The sequence below is a fragment of the Pan troglodytes genome, chromosome 5 (genome assembly GCF_028858775.2).
Source record: "Pan troglodytes isolate AG18354 chromosome 5, NHGRI_mPanTro3-v2.0_pri, whole genome shotgun sequence".
Lineage (NCBI taxonomy): Eukaryota > Metazoa > Chordata > Mammalia > Primates > Hominidae > Pan > Pan troglodytes.
Window position 1 is genome coordinate 99,189,177 of NC_072403.2, and position 20,629 is coordinate 99,209,805.

Consider the following 20,629-nt stretch of genomic DNA (forward strand, 5'->3'; position numbering starts at 1 on the left):
TTAACATAGAACTTTGTTTTTATGGTTTACGGATTAATTTATCAGAGAATGAGTTGCAGTTTCTCATTGGAAATTTTGCTGTATGTAAGAAGGTCCAATTAAATATCTCAACAGTCTTTCTAGAGCTACTGGAACAATTCTGTTATTTTAAAAAGTGAATATAAATGTAGATGCACTTTTTAGGGTGAGGGTGGTTTTTTTTTTAACCCTAGCGAAAATAACTTTTTTGGTAAGTTTCTTAGAATTCCATCATTGATAAGTCAGTTATTGTGCTTCCATGCATGTTGTACATTCCAATATACACTGTAATTTTTCACAAAAAGGACGATTTTACGTTTTTTATCATGAACACTCTTCCACATACCCAGACCCCTCTAGGAAACCCTTATTCACTTAGGTTTGTGCCGTTCCGTAATTTTTTAAAGATCCTGTAATTCTGTACACACACATAGATACATCCACACATATAGACAATGCCTTTGTCAGTTCTGATTTTTCAAAAATGGAATTATATACTTCGTTGCATTTAATTATTAAATAAATAATGGCTCATGTGAATGTTTCCATGAGAATCTTATAGTAACTGTATCACAGTTTATTCATTAATTCTCTACTGATGAACGTTTACTTTTTTGTGAGATCTTGACCATCAGGAACAGTATTGCATTGCACGTCCCTGTATTTTAACTTCACGTATACTGGTACTTTTATTTCAGTGGGCTGGATTTCCAGGGATCTTAATGGATAAGGAATAGATTTGACCAGGAATGTGTTCAATTACTGTTATATGAAGAATCTTGAAGCAAAAAACATTAAATATGAGGAAGTTATTTTCTAAAGACAGGGTTTCATTCCTGTTGCCCCAGCTGGAGTGCAATGGCAACTCGGCTCACTGCAGCCTCCACCTTTGGGTTCAAGCAGTTCTCCTGCCCTAGCCTCCAAGTATCTGGGATGAGGGTAATTTTAAGTACAGGTTGAGCTTCCCTAATCTAAGAACCCTAAATTAGAAATGCTCCAAAATCTTAAAGTTTTTGAACACCGACATTATGCCACAAGGGGAAAACGTACCTGAGCTTATGTAACAGGTCACACAGCTGGGTATGGTGGTATTCCTGCAATCCTAGCACTTTGGGAGGCGGAGGCAGACAGATCGCTTGAGCTCAGGAGTTTGAGACCAGCCTGGGGAATATGACGAAAAACATTTCTATCAAAAATTCAACAATTAGCCAGGCAGTGGCACACCTGTAGTTCCAGCTACTTGGGAGGCTGAGGTGGGAGGATTGCTTGAGCCTGAGAGGTTGAGGCTGGAGTGAGCCAAGATGGCACCACTGCACTCCAGCCTGGGTGACAAAGTGAGAGACCTTCCAAAAAAAAAAAAGAAAAATGCAGGCACAACACAGTTTATTCAGTGTCCCCAAGGGAAAAAACAAGCTGCGCCCTTCAACTGTGATGTAACTTTTCTGCACGTGCATACTCAGATTCCCACACAAGCACGCCATCCGAGGGTAATAAGACAGCTCGGTGTGCACAACCTTTGTTTCATGCACAAAGTTATTTAAAAACATTATATAAAATTACTTTCAGGCTAAGTGTAGAGTTTACATGAAACATAAATGAATTTCATGTTTAGACTTGGGTCTCATACCGAAGATATGCCATTAATGTGTATGCAGATATTCCAGAATTTGAAAAAATCTGAAACACTTCTGATCCCAAGCATTTTGGATAAAGGATACTCAGCCTGTACTAATTTATCTTAACGAAATCTAGGAACTAAGATGAGGAGAGATAGAGGAGGGAGATAAAACATCTTAAAGGTCTAATGGAGGAAGAGGAAAAACAAGAACAGAGGAAATAAACTAACCAACCTAAAGGGCTCATCCTTTAGGTTGATAACTAGGGAGAATTGGAGCACAGGAAATTCAGTGTGGAAACTTTTTCATGTCGTAGGTCTAGAAAAGGCACAGCTATCAGAATGAATTTAGAACTTCTAAGTAAGTGTGGAAAACAGAATAAAAACAAACTTGGTAGCACAAATAGGGAAAAGAAAGGGGGAGATTAAATGATAAATATAGAAGGAATAAAATTAAATGTGAATAATTTGAGTTCACTCTTAGACATAAAAATGCTGTTTACAAGCTCTTTTTAATTTAAAGAGTGAAAAATGAAATTTAATATTTATGTAAAATTAGAAAAAAAAGTTCAAATTAATGAAGCAGAAATAAATAGAATTAAAAATAAATGAATTCTTTGAAAAAGAGTAAATTCATAAGTAAGTTTAACTTGCACATCTGACCAAGTGAAAAAAGAGAGAGCAGAAGTAGGCAAAATCAGGAATAAGGAGACAACCATGGATCTAGGGGGGAGGAACTAAGTTTGCTGCTCTGTAGCACCAAATTTGAAAACAACAAGAAATGGTGGATTTCCATTTAAAATACAAACTACTGAAATTGAATCAAGAAAAGTCTGAATGGTTACAAGTTCTATTGTTAAAACTGTTATAGGCCATAAATAAAAGCTTCCAAATTTATTTTACAAAGTAATATCAAAACCTAACAAATAATGTTTAAAAAGAAAACTGTAGGCCAGTTTCACATATGACAGAATATATATGCAAAAGTTTAAATAAAATATTAGGAAATAGAATCCAGCAATATATGCGAAAAATCCTTATAACAAAACAGATGGTATTGCAGGAATTCAGTGCTGGTTCTGTACCTGAAAATGTCTATATACTATATTAAATTGAAAAGCTCATTTGAAAAAAAAAAAACCTGTATTCAGTAGATGCTACAAATGGCCTTCGATAAAATCACCATTCCCAATAAAAACTCTGTAAAATGGGAATAGAGGGAAATTATCTAAATGTAATAAGGACTAAGTTTTAGAAAGTAATAGGACATAATTTTAAATGATAAAATCACAAAAATCTCCATTGTAAACAGGTTACAGATAGGCATCCCTGTTAGTACTATTTTTATTTAACATAGTGTTAGTAGTTTAAGACAAAGTAAAATGTTGAAGAATAGATTAAAATAACTGTGCAAAAGATAGTAAAAGGAGGATTTGCCTTTTCGCATTTTAGATTATAGCAATATGTAAACATTTAAGGAATAGAAAAGTATATTAGTAGAACAAGTAGAGAGTGAAAAAATTCTGGTACAAATTGGGAAATTAGTATATAACAACATAGTGTTAAATTCAATGGGAAAAGTTTAATAAGAGGATTTGGTATCAACTGACTGTCCAAAGATAAAAATGGACCGTCCCATCACATACAAAATTGTTTTTTAGATAAAGATTTAAATACAGGCACTCCTTCATTTGCGTGGTGCACCTTGAGGTGTTGCAGAAATGATAAGAGCTGAAACTGCAAAGCAATTTTAATACTTTATCTGTTGGAAATTTTATAGTTTTCCTGTGACCGTTAAAATTTTTATTAAACTATTAAAAACACCCATGACTGGTCATGAATGTATTGGGAAATGGAAAAGAATTAATACACTAAAAATACAAAAAATAGAAAATATTTAAAATTATCTAAAAATTTGAAACATTAGAAAAATTGAGAACTAGGCAGGGCGTGGTGGCTCACACCTGTAATTTTAGCCCTTTGGGAGGCTGAGGCAGGTGGATCACCTGAAGTCAGGAGTTCGAGACCAGCCTGGCCAACGTGGGGAAACCCCGTCTCTACTGAAAATACAAAAATTAGCCGGGCATGGTGGCACATGCCTGTAATCCTTGCTAACCAGGAGGCTGAGGCAGGAGAATCGCTTGAACCCAGGAGGTGGAGGTTGCAGTGAGCCGAGATAGCACCACTGCACTCCAGCCTGGGCAGCAGAGTGAGACTCTGTCTCAAAAAAAAAAAAAAAAAAAATTGAGAATTAGGATGTTTCTATTTGTAAAAAGCTTATCAAGAATACTTTCAATGATGCTTGCCTTCTAATTGTATAACTTAAGATATGGAACAAGCATCTCTTCTGTGCCTTGCCAAATTGTCATTTTCTTTTCTAAATTTGTATTAGTTTTCAACATTTTATATAGTACTTTGCATTTCCAAAGTCATGAAATATTTCAGAGACTTCCTTTAATGTGATTTTTTTTCCTCTGGGATATCTTCATCTTTTGGTCATAACCAGTTTCCAATTCCACTTTCAGCATTGCCACTTTTTGTTTCCTTGCTACACTTTCATTTTTGTTGGTCAGTCCCCTCTTTTGACTGTTTACTTTTGTAAAATGTCAAGTCAGTGTATCACTGGGAGACAGGAAGGCAACACAGTTACACACTTTGCTGTTCATGCATATACTGAGTAACAAATAGGTGCCCAGTAACCAGTTGCTGTCAAATTTTGGGAAAAGTTATGTGATTGCTTACTGATCATGATGCACATCTCTTATTTACTTAGTGATTTGTGGACCAAGCATCCAGAAGCTATGCACTTACTCAAAGTTGATATACTGTGGTAACTAAGTGTTGAACCAGGTTGTTGGGGACTGTTATTTATACTGTGATGACTGGTACCTGTGTATTTCAGAACTGTGCAAAAGCAAAGACTGCTTGTGTTCATGACACACACACAAAATCTTGAAAGATAATCTGAGAGACTGCGTATTTAGTCCTTCCTAATGAAGACTTTCTAGTCTTTATATTATTCCCAGAAAGCATAAAAAGACGGACATATTTCATAACATAAAAATGAATTTTTATGGTAAAAATAACAAAGCCAACAGGGAAAACAATAGATCCAGAAAATTATTTCTAAAACTGTTGATAAACAAAAAGTGAATTTCTGTAATATATTAAATTCTTGCAGTGTGACAAGAAAAGAGACCATCAGTGTGATAGAGCAACAGACAAAACAAATCCAAATGTCCAACAAATGAGAAAGGAGGTCAGATTCATTATTAGTTAAAGAAGTGCAAGTTAGAGAAACTGTAGAATTTAATAGGCTGTATATGACTTCTTGCTAGAGGTAATACAGAGAAAGGCACTCTCAAACTTTGGTGGACATGAGAAAACAACCTTTTGGGAAAGCAATGTGGCCAGTAAAATAAACCTGGCCAGTAAATGTGTTAGTAAAATAGCATATCTGTTTGCTTTATTCTAGCAGTTGCTCTTCTGGAAATCTATCCCATAGCAGAAAATTTAGTATTTCATTTAATTGCAGTAGGTTAGGTAGTACCATAAATGTTTTTGAAACCTGAGTACAATTTGAGAATATCAGATTTTTAACATTTGGGTTTTTTTTTTTTTTTTTTTTTTTTTTTAAGCATTAAGTAAGGCTGGGCACGGTAGCTCACACCTGTAATCCCAGCACTTTGGGAGGCCAAGGCGGGTGGATTACCTGAGGTCAGGAGTTCGAGACCAGTCTGGCCAACAGGGTGAAACTCCGTCTCTACTAAAAATAAAAAAAAATTAGCTGAGCCTGGTGGCGGATGCCTGTAAGCCTAGCTGCTTGGGAGGCTGAGGCAGGAGAATTGCTTGAACCCCAGAGGTGGAGGTCATGCCACTGCACTCCAGCCTGAGCAAGAGTGAGACTCTGTTTCAAAAAAAAAAAAAAAAAGCATTCATTAGAGCCTGAGTTAGTTTCAATTTTTTATCTAAGAAGTATCTGTTTTAGTTGAAAGAAGTACATTCATTTCTAGCTTTCAACAGTAGGTGTTTTCAGTCTTTAATTCTGGGTTATGAAGTTGCTACAGTTAAAGGGATTTTCAGATCATTTCTATTTTAAGAATATTTATGTATCTTAAGAACAGGTCTCTCTGAAATGTAGTTAATTTTTCCTGAAGATAAAAGTAATATGATTTGAATCATTGCTGTTTTAAGCAATGTTTAATAGATACTGATTGGTATTTTCTTTTTCATCAGTTTCAAATTGATTCTATAAATTTGATAAGTTGGAGAGAAAATTCAGATAGCTAGAGATCTGTGTAACAGATGACACCAATTAGCTTAAAATTTAAATCCTGACATAACCAAGTCACCATTGCATGTTTATTTTATTTATTTATTTATTTATTTATTTTTTGAGATGGAGTCTCGATCTGTCACCCAGGCTGGAGTGCAGTGGCGTGACCTCGGCTCACTGCAACCTCCGCCTCCTGGGTTCACACCATTCTCCTGCCTTAGCCTCCCGAGTAGCTGGGACTACAGGCGTCCGCCACCACACCTGGCTAATTTTTTGTATTTTTAGTAGAGACAGGGTTTCACTGTGTTAGCCAGGGTAGTCTTGATCTCCTCACCTCGTGATCCGCCCGCCTCGGCCTCCCAAAGTGCTGGGATTACAGGCGTGAGGAGCCACGCCCGGCCCATTGCATGTTTATGTGTTCCATGTTAGTCATTTTAGAAAATATTAACATTAGAACTGCTTTGTAGTTGGGAAATGGATGAGACTTAAAATAGGTTTTATAAGATACGAAGTACTTAAATATATTAGACTTGGGGAAGTTATTCTCTGTGAACTTTGCAATCTTTATCTGAAACTGAGCCAGATGTGAATCAGAATTCAGAAATGTTCTTCGTTCAAAAAAGAATATGGTGCATATATTGTATTACACAATAACTTCAAAAGGGTCCTTGGGTTGCGTCTCATAAACACAGCAGAATACATGAATATTCTCACTAAATGGGATAAAAGCTATCAAATATTTCATTCCTTTTTATTGTTGAAAAATATTCAGCCATATGGATTTATTACATTTTGCTTATCCATTCAAACCATTGATGGACATTTGGCTTGTTCCTAGTTTTAGGCAGTTATAAATAGTGTTGCTGTGAACAGTCACATACTTTTCTTTTGGCCAACAAGCTTATATTCGTTTTGGGTGGATTGCTAGGAGTTGAATTGCTGGTTTGAATAGTAAATTTATGTTTAACTTTTTAAGAAACTGACTATCCAAAGTGACTGTGCCATTTTACATTCTCCTTAGCAATGCATGAGAGTTACAGTTTCTCTGTATACTCACCAACACTTGATATTGTCTTTTTAAAATTATAGCCATTCTAGTGGATGTGGTTTCTCATAGTTAAATTCGTATTTCCCTAATGGCTAATAATATTGAACATCTTTTCATGTGCATTTTCAGCCATTTATCTTCTTTGGTGAACTGTCCATTTAAATCTTTTGCCCATTTTAAAAAACCAGGTTGTCTTTTTATTAGAGTTGTAGTAGTTCTTTATGTATTCTGGATATGAGCCCTTTGTTAGATGTATCATTTATAAACATTTTTTTCTCAGCCTATGGCTTGGCTTTTCATTTTTTAATGGAGTCTTTTGAAGTGCAGAAGTTTTTTATTTTGATGAATTGAAGTCCAATTTATGAACTTTATAAAAATAGATCATGTTTGGTGTTCGAAGAACTCTTCAAGAAGTTTTATAGGTTTAGTTCTTCATTTAAGTATGGTCCATTTTGGGTTTTGTGTATGATGTAAGGTAAGCATCTCATTTCATTTTTATGCATGTAGATATTCAGTTGTCTCAGTACCATTTCCTGCGCTGAGAATGGATCACATGCCCTCTGGTTCAGCCTATATTAACATTTGTTTCTAGGAAAATGTTTTTAATTTCTTTTTCATCAAAAAGTCACTTATACAATGAGTATAAATGACTAAGGGAAAACCTATTTCTGTTTAATTTTATTTCTATTCAGAGCAGTTACTAGAGAATATAGAAATTAAAGGAATCAATCACCTTTAAAGCTGGGTTTCCTACCATTGTATTTCATGTTCTGAAGTAAGGATGTATTGTGTGTGCCAACTGGCCCATGATAGACATACACAGTAGACTGTGGCACCCTTTCTGGCTTATCCCCAGCAAGTTGAGATTGAGGCTCATGCTATAATTATTTATGGTAGCTAGACTCTGCTTCTTTGAATCTAATTATGTACATCCTAGGCTTGTAGGTCTCTGAAGTTACTAGGGGTTATATTCTGTATAAGGGGGTTTGCTCTTAAGGATTTTGGACCTCCCACATGATATTTAGCTATATGTTGGGCTAAAGTCTTCACTTCAGATTTGAGCTATGTATTTACCTTCATTATGACTGCTTGACTATGGGCGTCACAATGTAAAGGTACAGATCAAACAGACATACTATGTTAGTGTTTTTGGAAAGTAAGTTCAAAGCCAGAAATACTGTGGAGACTAAGCTGAAGTCAGAATTGTCCTTTTCAGAGTGTTTTATACGGAGAAACAGTTACATAGCATTATGAGAATTAATTCAATGGATGAAACCTAAAAACATTCCCTTTCTATGTTATGTACTAGACATTTAAAAAAAAAAATCTCTGCTCCCATTAAAGTCAGGTTTCTTAGCAATTAGGTTAGCATCAAACATGCTCGTGTTTTTCCAAGATTGAAACCCTTTGTGCCAAGGCATCAATGTGGTTGCTTCTGTAAGCCTAGTTTATAGCAAAGAATATACAAGAACAGAGAAATTATGGGCCACACCATGTCAGGCTAGGGAATAGGGAGGTTTTGGGATTATGATTGGTTCATGCCATCAGAATGCTACAAAGAGAGTAGGCCCTGGAGCCAGAAGTTTTAGAATTCTCAGAAAGTCTGGAGATTGTGTTATAGCATCCATATTGGAGATTATTTAGGGATTCAAAACTATCAGAAACTCAGTTTTGTGAATGGTTATTTCACATCCTAGCATTGAGTATATATGGGAATGTGAATCATGTTAAATTCATAATTGATTTTCTTTGAAAATGCTAAGCTGCTACTGAAATAACTACTGCACTGGGCCGTTTGCCAGGGATGGTAGACTGAGATATGGGGAAACAAGTGTCTCAACCAGAACAATGTGGAAATAAGATTATTGGATTTCATCACAAGTAAGAGATTCTCCTGAATTCTCACAATTTGGGAGAGAGATGATATAAAGGCAACATACTCAGAAGTAAAAATGGTGGTGGACAGTCTCAACCCTGAGATTCCGAGGTAGACTTATATTTATATTATGAATTTTGTATTATGCATATGGCACTATGTATTATTTGCGAATATGAGATACAAAATGTCTTCCCAGTTTGTAGCCTTTTATTTGATTTTCTATGGGGTTTTGTTGAACAGAAGTTTTTAATTCTATTGTATCTACAGTTATTATTATCTTCCATTATGGTGTGTATTTTCTGTCTTAAGAAAACCTTCTTTGCCCTAAGGTCTTAAGATGTTCTCCTATGTTTTCATCCTAAAGTTTGTTGTTGTTGTTTCATTTTTTTCTTTGTAACGGAGTTTTGCTCTTGTTGCCCAGGCTGGAGTGCAATGGCATGATCTCGGCTCACCGCAACCTCCGCCTCCCAGGTTCAAGCGATTCTCCTGCCTCAGCTTCCCGAGTAGCTGGGATTACAGGCATGCACCACCACACCCAGCTAGTTTTTGTATTTTAGTAGAGACGAGGTTTCTCCATGTTGGTCAGGCTGGTCTTGAACCCCCGACCTCAAGTGATCCGCCCACCTCAGCCTCCCAAAGTGCTAGGGTTACAGGCATGAGCCACCACACCCGGCCTCATCCTAAAGTTTTAAAGTATTGCTTTTCACATTCAGTTACTTGTCCATATAGGATATAGTTTTGTTATATGCTGGGAATAGTTATAATTTTTCTTTCCTGTTTAAATGGTTGTTTCAGGTTATTTATGGAATAGTCTGTGCTTTCTTCACTGGTTTCTGATGGGGCTTTTTTATATACCATGCTCTCACATATATGTAATTCTGTTTTAAAGCTCTTTCATTTCTGTCATCTATGTCTATAACAAAATCACACTGTCTTAATTTCTATAGCTTTGGGATAAGTCTTGCTATCTGATTAGGGCAGATAATCTTCCAAATTCAAAAACCTGGCTCTTCAAAATTGATTTGGCCTTTTGTATGATTTTTAGAATCAACATGTCAAGTTCTGTAAATAATCCTATGGAGAATTTCATTGGCATTGCTTTGACTTTTTAAATTTGGCTCATATTGTCATCTTTAACTTGTCTTCCACTATCTATGTATGTGGTATTTCCATTTATGCACCCTTCCTTTTATTCTTTAAATAAAGTTTTATACTTTTTTTTGAAAAGATCTTATAAATACTTTGTTAGATTCATTCCTAGGTACTTCATGAGTTTTGTTATTGTGAATGTTATCTTTTTAAAAATTATAGTTTCTAACTGCTTTTTTAAAAAAATATAATTGCAGTTGATTTTGTGTATGGATCTTATATCTAACTACTATACTGAATTCTCTTGAAGTTCTTACGTGTGCATTGTCTGCAATGGTGGCATTTTTATTTTATCTTTCTGGTTCTTACTTTTATTTCTTTTTCAGATTGTGCTGATTAGCCCTACAGTTTTGAATAGAAGCAGTGATAGGCATTTTTGTTTTGTCTTCTGACTTTAAAGGGAAATGCTTCTAACATTTCATACTCCCAGAATGTAGTTTGCTATGGGTTTTTCTGGATACCCTCTATGACATTAAAGAGCTTTCCTTCTGTTCCTTGTCGTAAAGAGATACTGATTCTTCTTTACCTCAAGTTGCATTTTGATTACAATATTTCCCCCTCCCCCCGCCCCATCCATGATTTTGTTTTCTGTGGTTTTAGTTACCCTGGTACAAAAGTATTACATACAGTAAGAGGGGAGAGAAAGAGACCACATTCACATAACTTTCATTAATACAGAATATTGTTAATTGTTCTATTTTATTATTTTTGTTAATCTCTTACTGTGCCTAATTTACAAATTAAACTATCTTAGGTATATGTATATATAGGGATAAAATAGTATATGTAGAGTTCACTACTATCCAGGGTTTCAGGCATCCACTGAGTCTTGGAATTTATCCCCCATGAATAAATAGGGGACTACTGCATATCTTTTTAATGGTTTTGAGGTAATCATATAATTTCCCCCCTTAAAATCTGTTATTAGAGTGAATTACATTAATATATTTTCCTTTTTTTTTTTTTTTTTTTAAGTGAGACAGGGCTCACTGTGTTGGCCAGGCTGGAGTGCAGTGGCATGATCATGGCTCACTGCAACCTTGACCTCCAAGGTTAAGGTGATCCTCCCACCTCCCGCACCCCAGAGTAGCTGGGACTACAGGCACATGTCACCATACCTGGCTAACTTTTTGTATTTTTAGTAGAGACAGGGTTTTGCCGTGTTGCCCATGCTGATCTTGGACTTCTGAGCTTAAGTGATCCACCCGCCTCAGCCTACCAAAGTGCTGGGATTACAAGTGTGAGCCACTGTGCTGAGCGATTTTCCTAACTTTAAATTATCCTCACATTTCCAGGATAACACCTACTAGGCCCAAAATACATTTAAAATGTATATTGCAACCGTTTCTCTTCCCTTCCTGAATAATTCAGTCCTGAAGCCATTATGTGGGTCAGAGCAAGGTATGTATCTGCAATGGGGGGTGGGGTGCTGCAATGGCCCAGAGTGGAATGTCAAAGCCCAGATTGAGTAGTAGCGTCATGTTGGGGGAAGACATCAGACCCCACTCAACATAAGGAGGGCACCATAGGGAGGTGACTGGGGTGGCTGTGTGTGGGGATTTAGGGCCCAGGTGAGATGAGTTAGGCATCCATGGGTGGGGAAGGAGCTACCTGGTATGGGGAGTCAGAGCCAGAGCAGGGTGAGCAGGCATAGGGGCAGCCTGGCATAGTATGTGAGAGCCTAAGCAGAACAGGAAGGGACAACTACCTAGAGAGCCGCCTAGTTCTAGCATGCCGAGTCAAAGCCTAAGCAGAGTGAGGAGGGCAGACACTACTTTAATCAAGGGATCAAAATGAACATCATCCATAATGTGTACCACCTGATAGGATATAATGAGAAGAAATGACCATTACTTCTGTGCTGTTCTCACTAAAAATGCGTAGCCTAAATCTAATCAAGAGAAAATACTAAAGCCAAATTGAGGGATATTCTACAAAATAGGTGGCCTATAATAATCTCCAATGGTGCCAGGGTCCTGAAAGAGTCTTTCAAGTGTTACTTAGGATTTAAGGAGACTGAAGGGACATGACAAATGCAAACTGTACTACTACTGTATCTTTTTCTATAAAACGTCATTGGGATAATTTGGCATACGTGAATAATGTCTGCAGATTAAATAATAGTAATGTATCAGTGTTTATTGCCTGATTCTGGTGGTCATACTGTGGTTATGTGGGAGAATGTACTTGTTTGTAGGAAATACATACTCTTTGAAGGTAGTGAGGCATTAGGTTGGCCACTAACTACCAAATAGCTTAGGAAAAAAATGTCTTTGTACTGTATCGCCAACTTTTCTGTAACTTTGTGATTGTTTCAAAAATTTTTTTTTAATTTAAAGTTTATTGTAGGATTTGGTGGTAACATTTAGGATTTTTTTTTTTTTTTTTTTTTTTTTTTGATACTAAGTCTCGCTCTTATTGCCCAGGCTGGAGTGCAATGGCACGATCTTGCCTCACTGCAACCTCCGCCTCCTGGGTTCAAGCGATTCTCCTGCCTCAGCCTCCCGAATAGCTGGGATTACAGGCGCCTTCCACCATGCCCACCTAATTTTTGTATTTTTAGTAGAGACTGGGTTTCACCACGTTGGCCAGGCTGGTCTCGAACACCTGACCTCAGGCAGTTTCCCTGCCTCAGTGCTGGGATTACAGGCGTGAACCACTGCGCCTGGCCACATTTAGGATTTTTAAATCGCTGTGTATGTCTGAGATTGGCCTGTGATTTTTTTTCCTTTCTCATACCATATGTACCCAGTTTTAATCTCAAGTTTATAGTAGCCTCAAACAATGAATTAGTGAATTTTCCCACTCTTCCTTTCATCCAAAAGCTTCTGTAATAAAGAGATTATCTGTTTCCTAAAGAATTGTTTGCTGGGGTTTTTTCCCGCTCTCCACTGGCCCCAGACATGATATCTCTCTCTGTCTTCAGGCTGTAGTGCAGTGGCAAGATCATAGCTCACTGCAACCTCAAACTCCTGGGCTCGAGCGATCCTCCAGCTTTAGCCTCCCAAGTAGCTGGGACTACAGACATGTGTCACTACACCTGGCTAATTTTTTAAATTATTGGTAGAGATGAGGTCTTACTATGTTGCTCTGGCTGGTCTCGAACCCCTGGCCTCAAATTATCCTCCCACCTTGGCTTCCCCAAGTGCTGGTATTACAGACATAAGCCACCATGCCCAGCCTGCTTGCTGGACTTTTCTATAAAAATTGTATGATAATTATTTTTTTTTCTTAACCTGGATTTAGTTTCTTAATAGGTAAAGGACTATTTTTTTTCTATTTCTTTGTGAGACCATTTTAAAATGTTAGAACATTTTAGTAATGTTCTAATCATTCCCTTTTTATTCAGATTTTTAAGTTATTTTCAGATAAGATGATTCTTAATAATCTTATTTCAAATAATATTATTCAATATATTTTGATTTTAAAACATCTTTATTGCTCTTGTAGTTATGGTTCCTTTCTCATTTCCAATACTGTTGATTTGTGCCTTCTCTTTTTTTCTTGACCAGCTTTGCCAGATGACTAGATTTAGTTTTGTTGACCCTCTCTGTGTGTTTTCTTATTTTTTTAAACATCCTCACCACAATCTGTGTCTTTATTTTCTATGTCATTTATTTCTCATCTTAGTTTTATTACTTTTACATTTTTATACTCTGAGTTTATCCTGTTCTTTGTCCAATTTAAGTTGGCTACTTAGTTATTTTCGCCAAATTTTGCATAATAAACCACTAAAACCTTAGTAGCATTTAATGTAAGCATTATCGCTCACTCATCTGAGGTCTGGCTAAGTATCTGTTGATCTTGACTGGACTGATAGATATGTTTCAGATTGGCTGTTACCTGATACAGGTTGGACTCAACTGGAGCAACAGGATGACATCTACCTCTCATTACCCTGCTGGGGACAGCAGGCTAATCTGGACGTATCTTCTCATTGTGAGGGCAGAAGCATAAGAGAAAACAAGATGCTTAAACTTACAGCTGTCCTACTATCACTTCTGCCCCATTCTCTTGGTCAGAACAGGTCACATGGTTAGGAAAATATTTTCTACCATTATGATAAGTACTCCAAAGTCATGTGACAAAGGACAGGGAAACAAGGAGAGGTGAAGAATTCAATCTACCACACTTCCCACCCTCAGTACTTTGCTTTTCCAAACTCTTCATAACAGAAAAGTTAAAAGAATAGTACCATGAATACCCACATAGCTTTCACCGAGATTCCTTCATTCACATTTTGCCATATTTGCTTTATCTCACATTTTATTTTCTGAATCCTTTAAGAGTTAGCCAGTATTATGACATTGCCCCCCCTTATATACTTTAAGCGTTTATCTCCTAAGGCCAAATACATTTTTCTGTATACTCACAACACAATCATCACACTCAGGAAATGTAATATTGACACACCACTATTATCTAATTAAATATATATTTAAATTTCTCCATTTGTCCCAATAATATTCTCTTTGGCTATTCTTTATTTTCTCTTTTTAAATGCAGCCAGTTTTGTTTTATTACAATATATGAATTCCTAACAATCACTTTGTCATGCAAAATTGCACATTAAAGATCACGGGGCTTATCGAAAAAGTGTACTTAGAGACACAGCATGCAAAAACGTCATCACACACGCAGAACCGTATTGAAACAGTAGCACAGTTTTATACCTATTAAGTAGTTAAGAAATACATAGGTAGTTTACCTTGAAAAAGATCTGAAATTTCTTTGCAGAAGTGGGCACCAGAAGGAAAGTGGGTGTCGAAAGGGATGTAGTTTGTGAGTTAATGTGAATTAGCAGGAGGAGAGTTCTGTGAAATTGGATAGAAAGTTGTAACACCACTTGTGAATGGGTATCACTAATAACACTCATGGTGAACTAAGGTAGCTGGTACATCTTTGATTTGCGTGCGCATGTGCATTTTGCGTATTCTAACAGCTCAGTTCATTTGGGTACAGTTGCCTGCTTTCACCTAATGTTTCCCACCAAAAAATAGTACATAAGCAAATGAGAAATTCTTGTTTTGCTAATGTTGTGTCAGAACATATGTACTTTTTTAAGCTGTAACAGAAGTGACAGTATAAACATTTGCATCTAAAACTGTCCCTCTTAAGATTGCTTTAGCTGCATCCTACGAATTTTGATAGGTTGTGTTTTTACTGTAATTCAAGTCTAAGTATTCTCTGATTTCTATTATGGTTTCTTTTACCCCTGACTGAGAAGTACAGTTTAAAATTTCAAGTTTGTAGTTTTCTTTGTTAGGGTATTCTTTTGTTAAGTGTTTAACTTTATTGCGTTTTATTCAAAGAATGTGGAAAAATGTGAAAAAAATATAAAAAATGTGAAACATATTCTTTATTTCATGTGACTGTCTATGTGGCCTAGTTTGTGTTCAGTTTTTTGTAACTGTTTTACTTGTGTTTGTGAAGAATGTGCATTTTCTAATTGGTGAGTCCAGTTTCTCCAGACGTAAATTATTGTATTTTTTTCTTAGCTTAATTTTCTGTGTGTTTATCACCAATTCAATCCAAATTCTCCCTCAATTGTTTAAATCTCCTCTAAGCTTATTCAAGCACATTAGGTTATCTATCAATTTCATCTTGAAGAAATTTATCCAAAATCCATCTAATATGCTATAATTATTTTCCAGGCCCATTGCACAACTGTCTTCTTGGAATCTTACTTGCATTCATCTCTCTCATGTTAGAGCTCCCTTTTTTCTGTGTATCATTCTGACTCCTTTCCTGGTTTATTTTTCATTTTGGTGAAATTCTTTCTTCAGTAACATCCTGAAAAAATGTGCCTAGAGGGTAAAAAATTTTAGACCACATATGTCCGAAAATGACTTTTCTATTTTAATAGTTACAATCGTTGGATATAAATAGTTTCCTCATAGCTTTTAATGCAGTGCTTCATTTTCTTTTTGCTCCAGTGTTGCAGTTGAGAAGTCTGCTGCCTCTTCCCCCACCAATCTTATTTTGATCCTCTCTTTGTTTTTGAGCTCTGAAATTTTATGAGAAAGTACTTTGGTACAGTTCTATTTTCAGTAATTGTGCTGGACATTCAGTGGGTCTTTTCATTCCTAAAATTCATGTTCTTAGGTTCTAGAAAATTAATTTGAATTAAATATTTTCTTTATTCCCCTCAATTTCTCTATTCTGACTTCCTGGAACTCCTGTTATTTATTATGGGACTTCTAGCATTTTTCTTTAAATTTTAAAATCTTTTTTCTCCTATCCATAATTTTTATTAGTCTTTTTTCCCTTAACTATTTCTTATAACATGGTGTTTTTGTTCGTAGATGTAATGTTTTCTCACATATCGAAGAATATCAGTGATAGTTTCTTGAAATTTTACTTTCTTCCTGCATGATTTCTCTTTATTCAGAGTTGCTTTTTTTTCCCCCTTGTTTTGATTTCTCTCAACATTAGAAGCTTTTAAAAAATGTCTACTGGTCTTTAAATACCATATTTAAGGGTATACTGCTAAAAAGGTGATTGAGAGCTCCAAGTTCATGTATGACATGTGTTGTGATTTTCACAAATAAGGGGGTCTAGTTTGTTTCAGTCTCTGATGAAGGCTTGGTGTCAGAATATTGGGTCTTTTCTTTTTGATTTCCCAGAAAAAGACTCAGCTAGGGACCTGGAAGTTCAGGCAGTGAGTTGAAAGAAAGGGGCTTGCTGTCTATAGGGAGTATGTAAAGTTGACTTATTGCCCTGAAAAGTAAGATACTTTTCCTTGACTGTGTCCAAACACCTCTTTTTAAACTTCTTTACTGAGGAAGAGTGGCAGTACCTCGCTTGGGTTTTCTAGCTGTGGAGAGTGAGGAGGAAATCAGGGAGGCTTAACTCCTAAAATAGACTTTTCAACCAGTTATCTCATTTTTAGCCCCACTTTCACCCCCCCCCCACCCCCCCCACCCCCACCCCCGTTTTCAGAGGCATCTGGTGCTCCCAGTTCCTGAGCCCTTTGGTGATTATGCAGAGTTAGTGGGTTTTGTTTGTTTGTTCTTGTTGTTGTTTTTACCTAAAGCCTATTTAGGAGTCACTTTTCTTGGAGTGTCAGTCTTACATATGCTTTCCAGCTTTTAAGATTTTATTTCTTTTTGTTCCATTCCCATGTTCCTATTCTTATGGATTTATGCCACTTTAAAAAAAATTACTGTAGTTTCAGTGAGGTTTGGGGAGAGGAGAGTAAGGTGCAAAATGAATGTGTCCAGTCTACCATTTCTACACAAAACCTTAAAATACATTTTAATAACTTAGAAGTTTTAAAGAGTATTTCACATTCATCAAAGGCTCCTCAGCGGGTTTAAAAGGTCAAAACTGTAAGACATTATTTGCCACCTTTCAGTCGTGTACAGTGGAGTTTTCCAAAGTTTACATGATGTGTGGTATTGCAGCAAATTAAGTGCATAAACTGATAGGAGAAACCTGCTCTTTTCTCTTGTCAGGCATTGAAGAGATTTGAAAAATGTAAAACAATGCCTCTCTTTTCACTTTTTTCAGAAAATGCATTTTTATTAAAAATATCTTATTTATGGTAATGTGATGGGTTTATTGTTATTTTAAACTTGTTTATAAGTAAGTAAAAGTCTCAGTTTTCGTTTTGAATATGGTGAATGTCAGTAGTTGTAACTCACATAAACAACTCTTTGGGATCCTCAGTAATTTTTAAGAGAGTAAAGAGTCATGAGATCAAAATGTTTGAGAACTTCTGTTCTAGAGAACCCTAGATGTAAATTGGAAGTGGAACATGAATGTAATAATATAACCATAACCAACACTCCACTAGTCTTATCTTTACATAGGACAATAATGTAATTTAATCTCCATGTTTATTAAATTAACACCCCCCGCGGTTTTATTTCTCTTTTATTTTCCCTCCTAGTAATCCTTAGGGCAACTAAAGGAAGCTATCAGAAGTTAATCTATACTCTTTCTCCCTAAAGCATGTATGTTCTAGACTCTGCTGATTTAAATAATGAGAAATAAACTTAAGAGCCAAATTGTTAAAGTGTGCATTTTTGTTCTCAAGGGGTTAAAAATTGGCTCTTAAAGAAAAAAGTTTTTTTTTTAATTGTTTGTTGCATGTAAACAGATACATAGTTTAATTTGTGGTATCAAAATATCATTGAGGATGATGAACAATTAGAAAAAAAGTCAAAAGTCTCCTTAAGAGGGGACAATAATGAAAAACACCGCAAGAAACACTGTGTTACAGATCCTTTAACCTCTTACCTATTTCTTCTATCCTAGGCTTGCCCCAGAACACACACTATAGAGCAGATGCAGTAGCCACAAATAACTTTGTGGGGATCTAGTAGCTCCCTTAAAGAATGAGGTGAGGCAGGCCGAAGCGGGCGGATCACGAGGTCAAGAGATCAAGACCATCCTGGCTGACAAGGTGAAACCCCGTCTCTACTAAAAATACAAAAAGTAGCCAGGCGTGGTGGCGGGCGTCTGTAGTCCCAACTACACGGGAGGCTGAGGCAGGAGAATGGCGTGAACCCGGGAGGCGGAGCTTGCTGTGAGCCGAGATCATGCCACTGCATTCCAGCCTGGGGAACAGAACAAGACTGTCTCAAAAACAAACAAACAAACAAAGAATGAGGTGAGGCATGTAGCAACCACAGAGCCTGTGTCTGATCTCAGTGGGAGATCTTGGATCATCACTCAGCCCTAGCTAGTTGCCATGCTGGGATGTGGGCCCAAAGTTGCCAATTTTTTTTGTTTTAAAAGAAAAGTCAGAAACCCAAGTTTTCATGTAAAATATATGACTTCTAAATATTAGAAACTAATTCAAATATTTTTTGAACAATGTGCACATCAAAATATCCATGAGCCACTAGTTTATGAACACACACATATACTCACTAGTGTAGTCCCTTCTGGTATGGTGGAGTGTGTCTTTAATATATGACTCCTTTCAGTATCCTCAACTCTGAATCATCTTGCTCCTCTTTGAATAACTTCAGTTGGTGGGCCACCACCTGTCTCAGGAGGCCAACTTGTTCTGTTTTTGGTTATTCTAATGGTTTGGTAGTTCTGTCTTATAGGAAACAGGAAAGTGTCTCTTTTAAACTTCAACCTAGTGGTCCTGGTATGACCTGTGAGACACACAGAATAAAATTAACTCCTCTCTTATGTGACAAGCCTCTAGATTTGTGAATTTGGCTAATTTAATCTAAAATTTAATCCAAATTTTAAAAATTGGATTTACAAGTCAATTTTTATTTCTCCAGAAATGTATCACATAGTAGTTAAGAATGAACACTCTGAAGTCAGACTATGAGGATTTTAATCCCTTCTCTGCCTTTCCTAGCTCTGTGGTCTTATGGCTTTTTATTTCACTACTTTTGGTTAGTTAATTTTTAATATAAGCATATTACTATAATTTACCTAATTACTGAATAGGTAGTACATGTAAAGCTCTTAGAACAACGCCTAGCACATGGTAAATATTCAGTAAATATTATTTAGTATCCAGATAAAGCATCCCTAGTTCCATCAGTCATTCATCAAAAAACAGTTTTAAATTTTCTTACCATATTTTTCTTACAGGTTACTCATTAATGGAAGCAATATGGTGCATTGCAGGAAGACATTTAGGTTTTGTTCCTTGTCTTTTCCCCTCTGTGCCATCTCCCCCCAACTCATCTTCAAACCAGATTACAGTGACGTTTATCTTTGTCTGTTCATATGTGTATAAATATAAATATATGTGTATAGACATTCATTCATTCTTGAAGGGGTGTCGGAACAAAAACCATTGGTTTAATGGGGAAAAAAGTGTAGGACTTTGGTCAGATGCCAGTCGCAAGTACCAGGTCTCCAAGTCTGTCCAACTTGGCTACAACGTTAGGGGTTCTCACAACCCCCTCCTCAGGGTCAGTAATTTGCTAGAATAACTCACAGAACTCAGGAAAATGCTATACTTACTATTACAAGGTATTATAAAGGATACAAATGAACAGCCAGATGAAGAAGTACCTAGGGTGAGATCTGAAAGGGTTCCAAGCACCAGAGCCTGTCTCTGTGGAGTTGGGATGTGCCACCTTCCCAGCACATGGATGTGTTTTCCAACTCAGAAGCTCTTAGACTACTGTTGTTTAGGAGGTCTTGTGGAGTACATAGGCATGATTGATCAAATCATTGGCCATTGGTGATTGGGTTCAATCTCTGCCCCTTTACCTCCTGCAAGACTGGGGGGTGGGGCTACAAGTTCCATCTCTCTAATCATGGCATGGTCTTTGTAGTGACCAGTCCCTGTCTTAAAGCTATCTAGAAGCTCCTCAGCCTAATGTTATCTCATTAACATGAAAAAGACACTTATGTAGATTTCAAGGGTTTTAGGAGCTTTGTGCTAAGAACCTAGGACAAAGACCAGTTATTTTTTATTATACCATACTTGTATGCCTGCCAGTGGCACAAACTGAATTCAAAGACTGGTCATGAATCTTAACATCCCTTTTGATTGAATGGTTGCATCATTGAATTCCAAATTTTCTTGTATAATCTTTCCTAGTTCATGTTGGTTCAACCAGGAACTAATCCCAGGTTTTAATTGCTCTAATCAAAATCACCATGCAAGAGAATGTTTTCATTTCTAGCAGTCCATAGTTCTCTGTCATTGTCCTC

General features: G+C 36.5%; 1 protein-coding gene across 7 annotated transcripts in view; it reads left to right on the forward strand.

The window, feature by feature from the left end:
- The window catches only part of ZNF292 (zinc finger protein 292), a 111,382-nt gene that overhangs the window by 40,337 nt on the left and 50,416 nt on the right, over window positions 1–20,629 (forward strand). Inside the window, exon 4 of one of the 7 annotated variants that reach the window (XM_063812520.1) lies at window positions 18,248–18,395. The exons of 5 other annotated variants lie outside the window; for them this stretch is intronic. The gene's annotated coding sequence lies outside the window, so the exon portion shown is untranslated. Of the gene's footprint in view, window positions 1–18,247; window positions 18,603–20,629 lie in introns of all 7 variants that reach the window. One more of the 7 variants, XM_016955978.4, reaches the window with a different exon arrangement.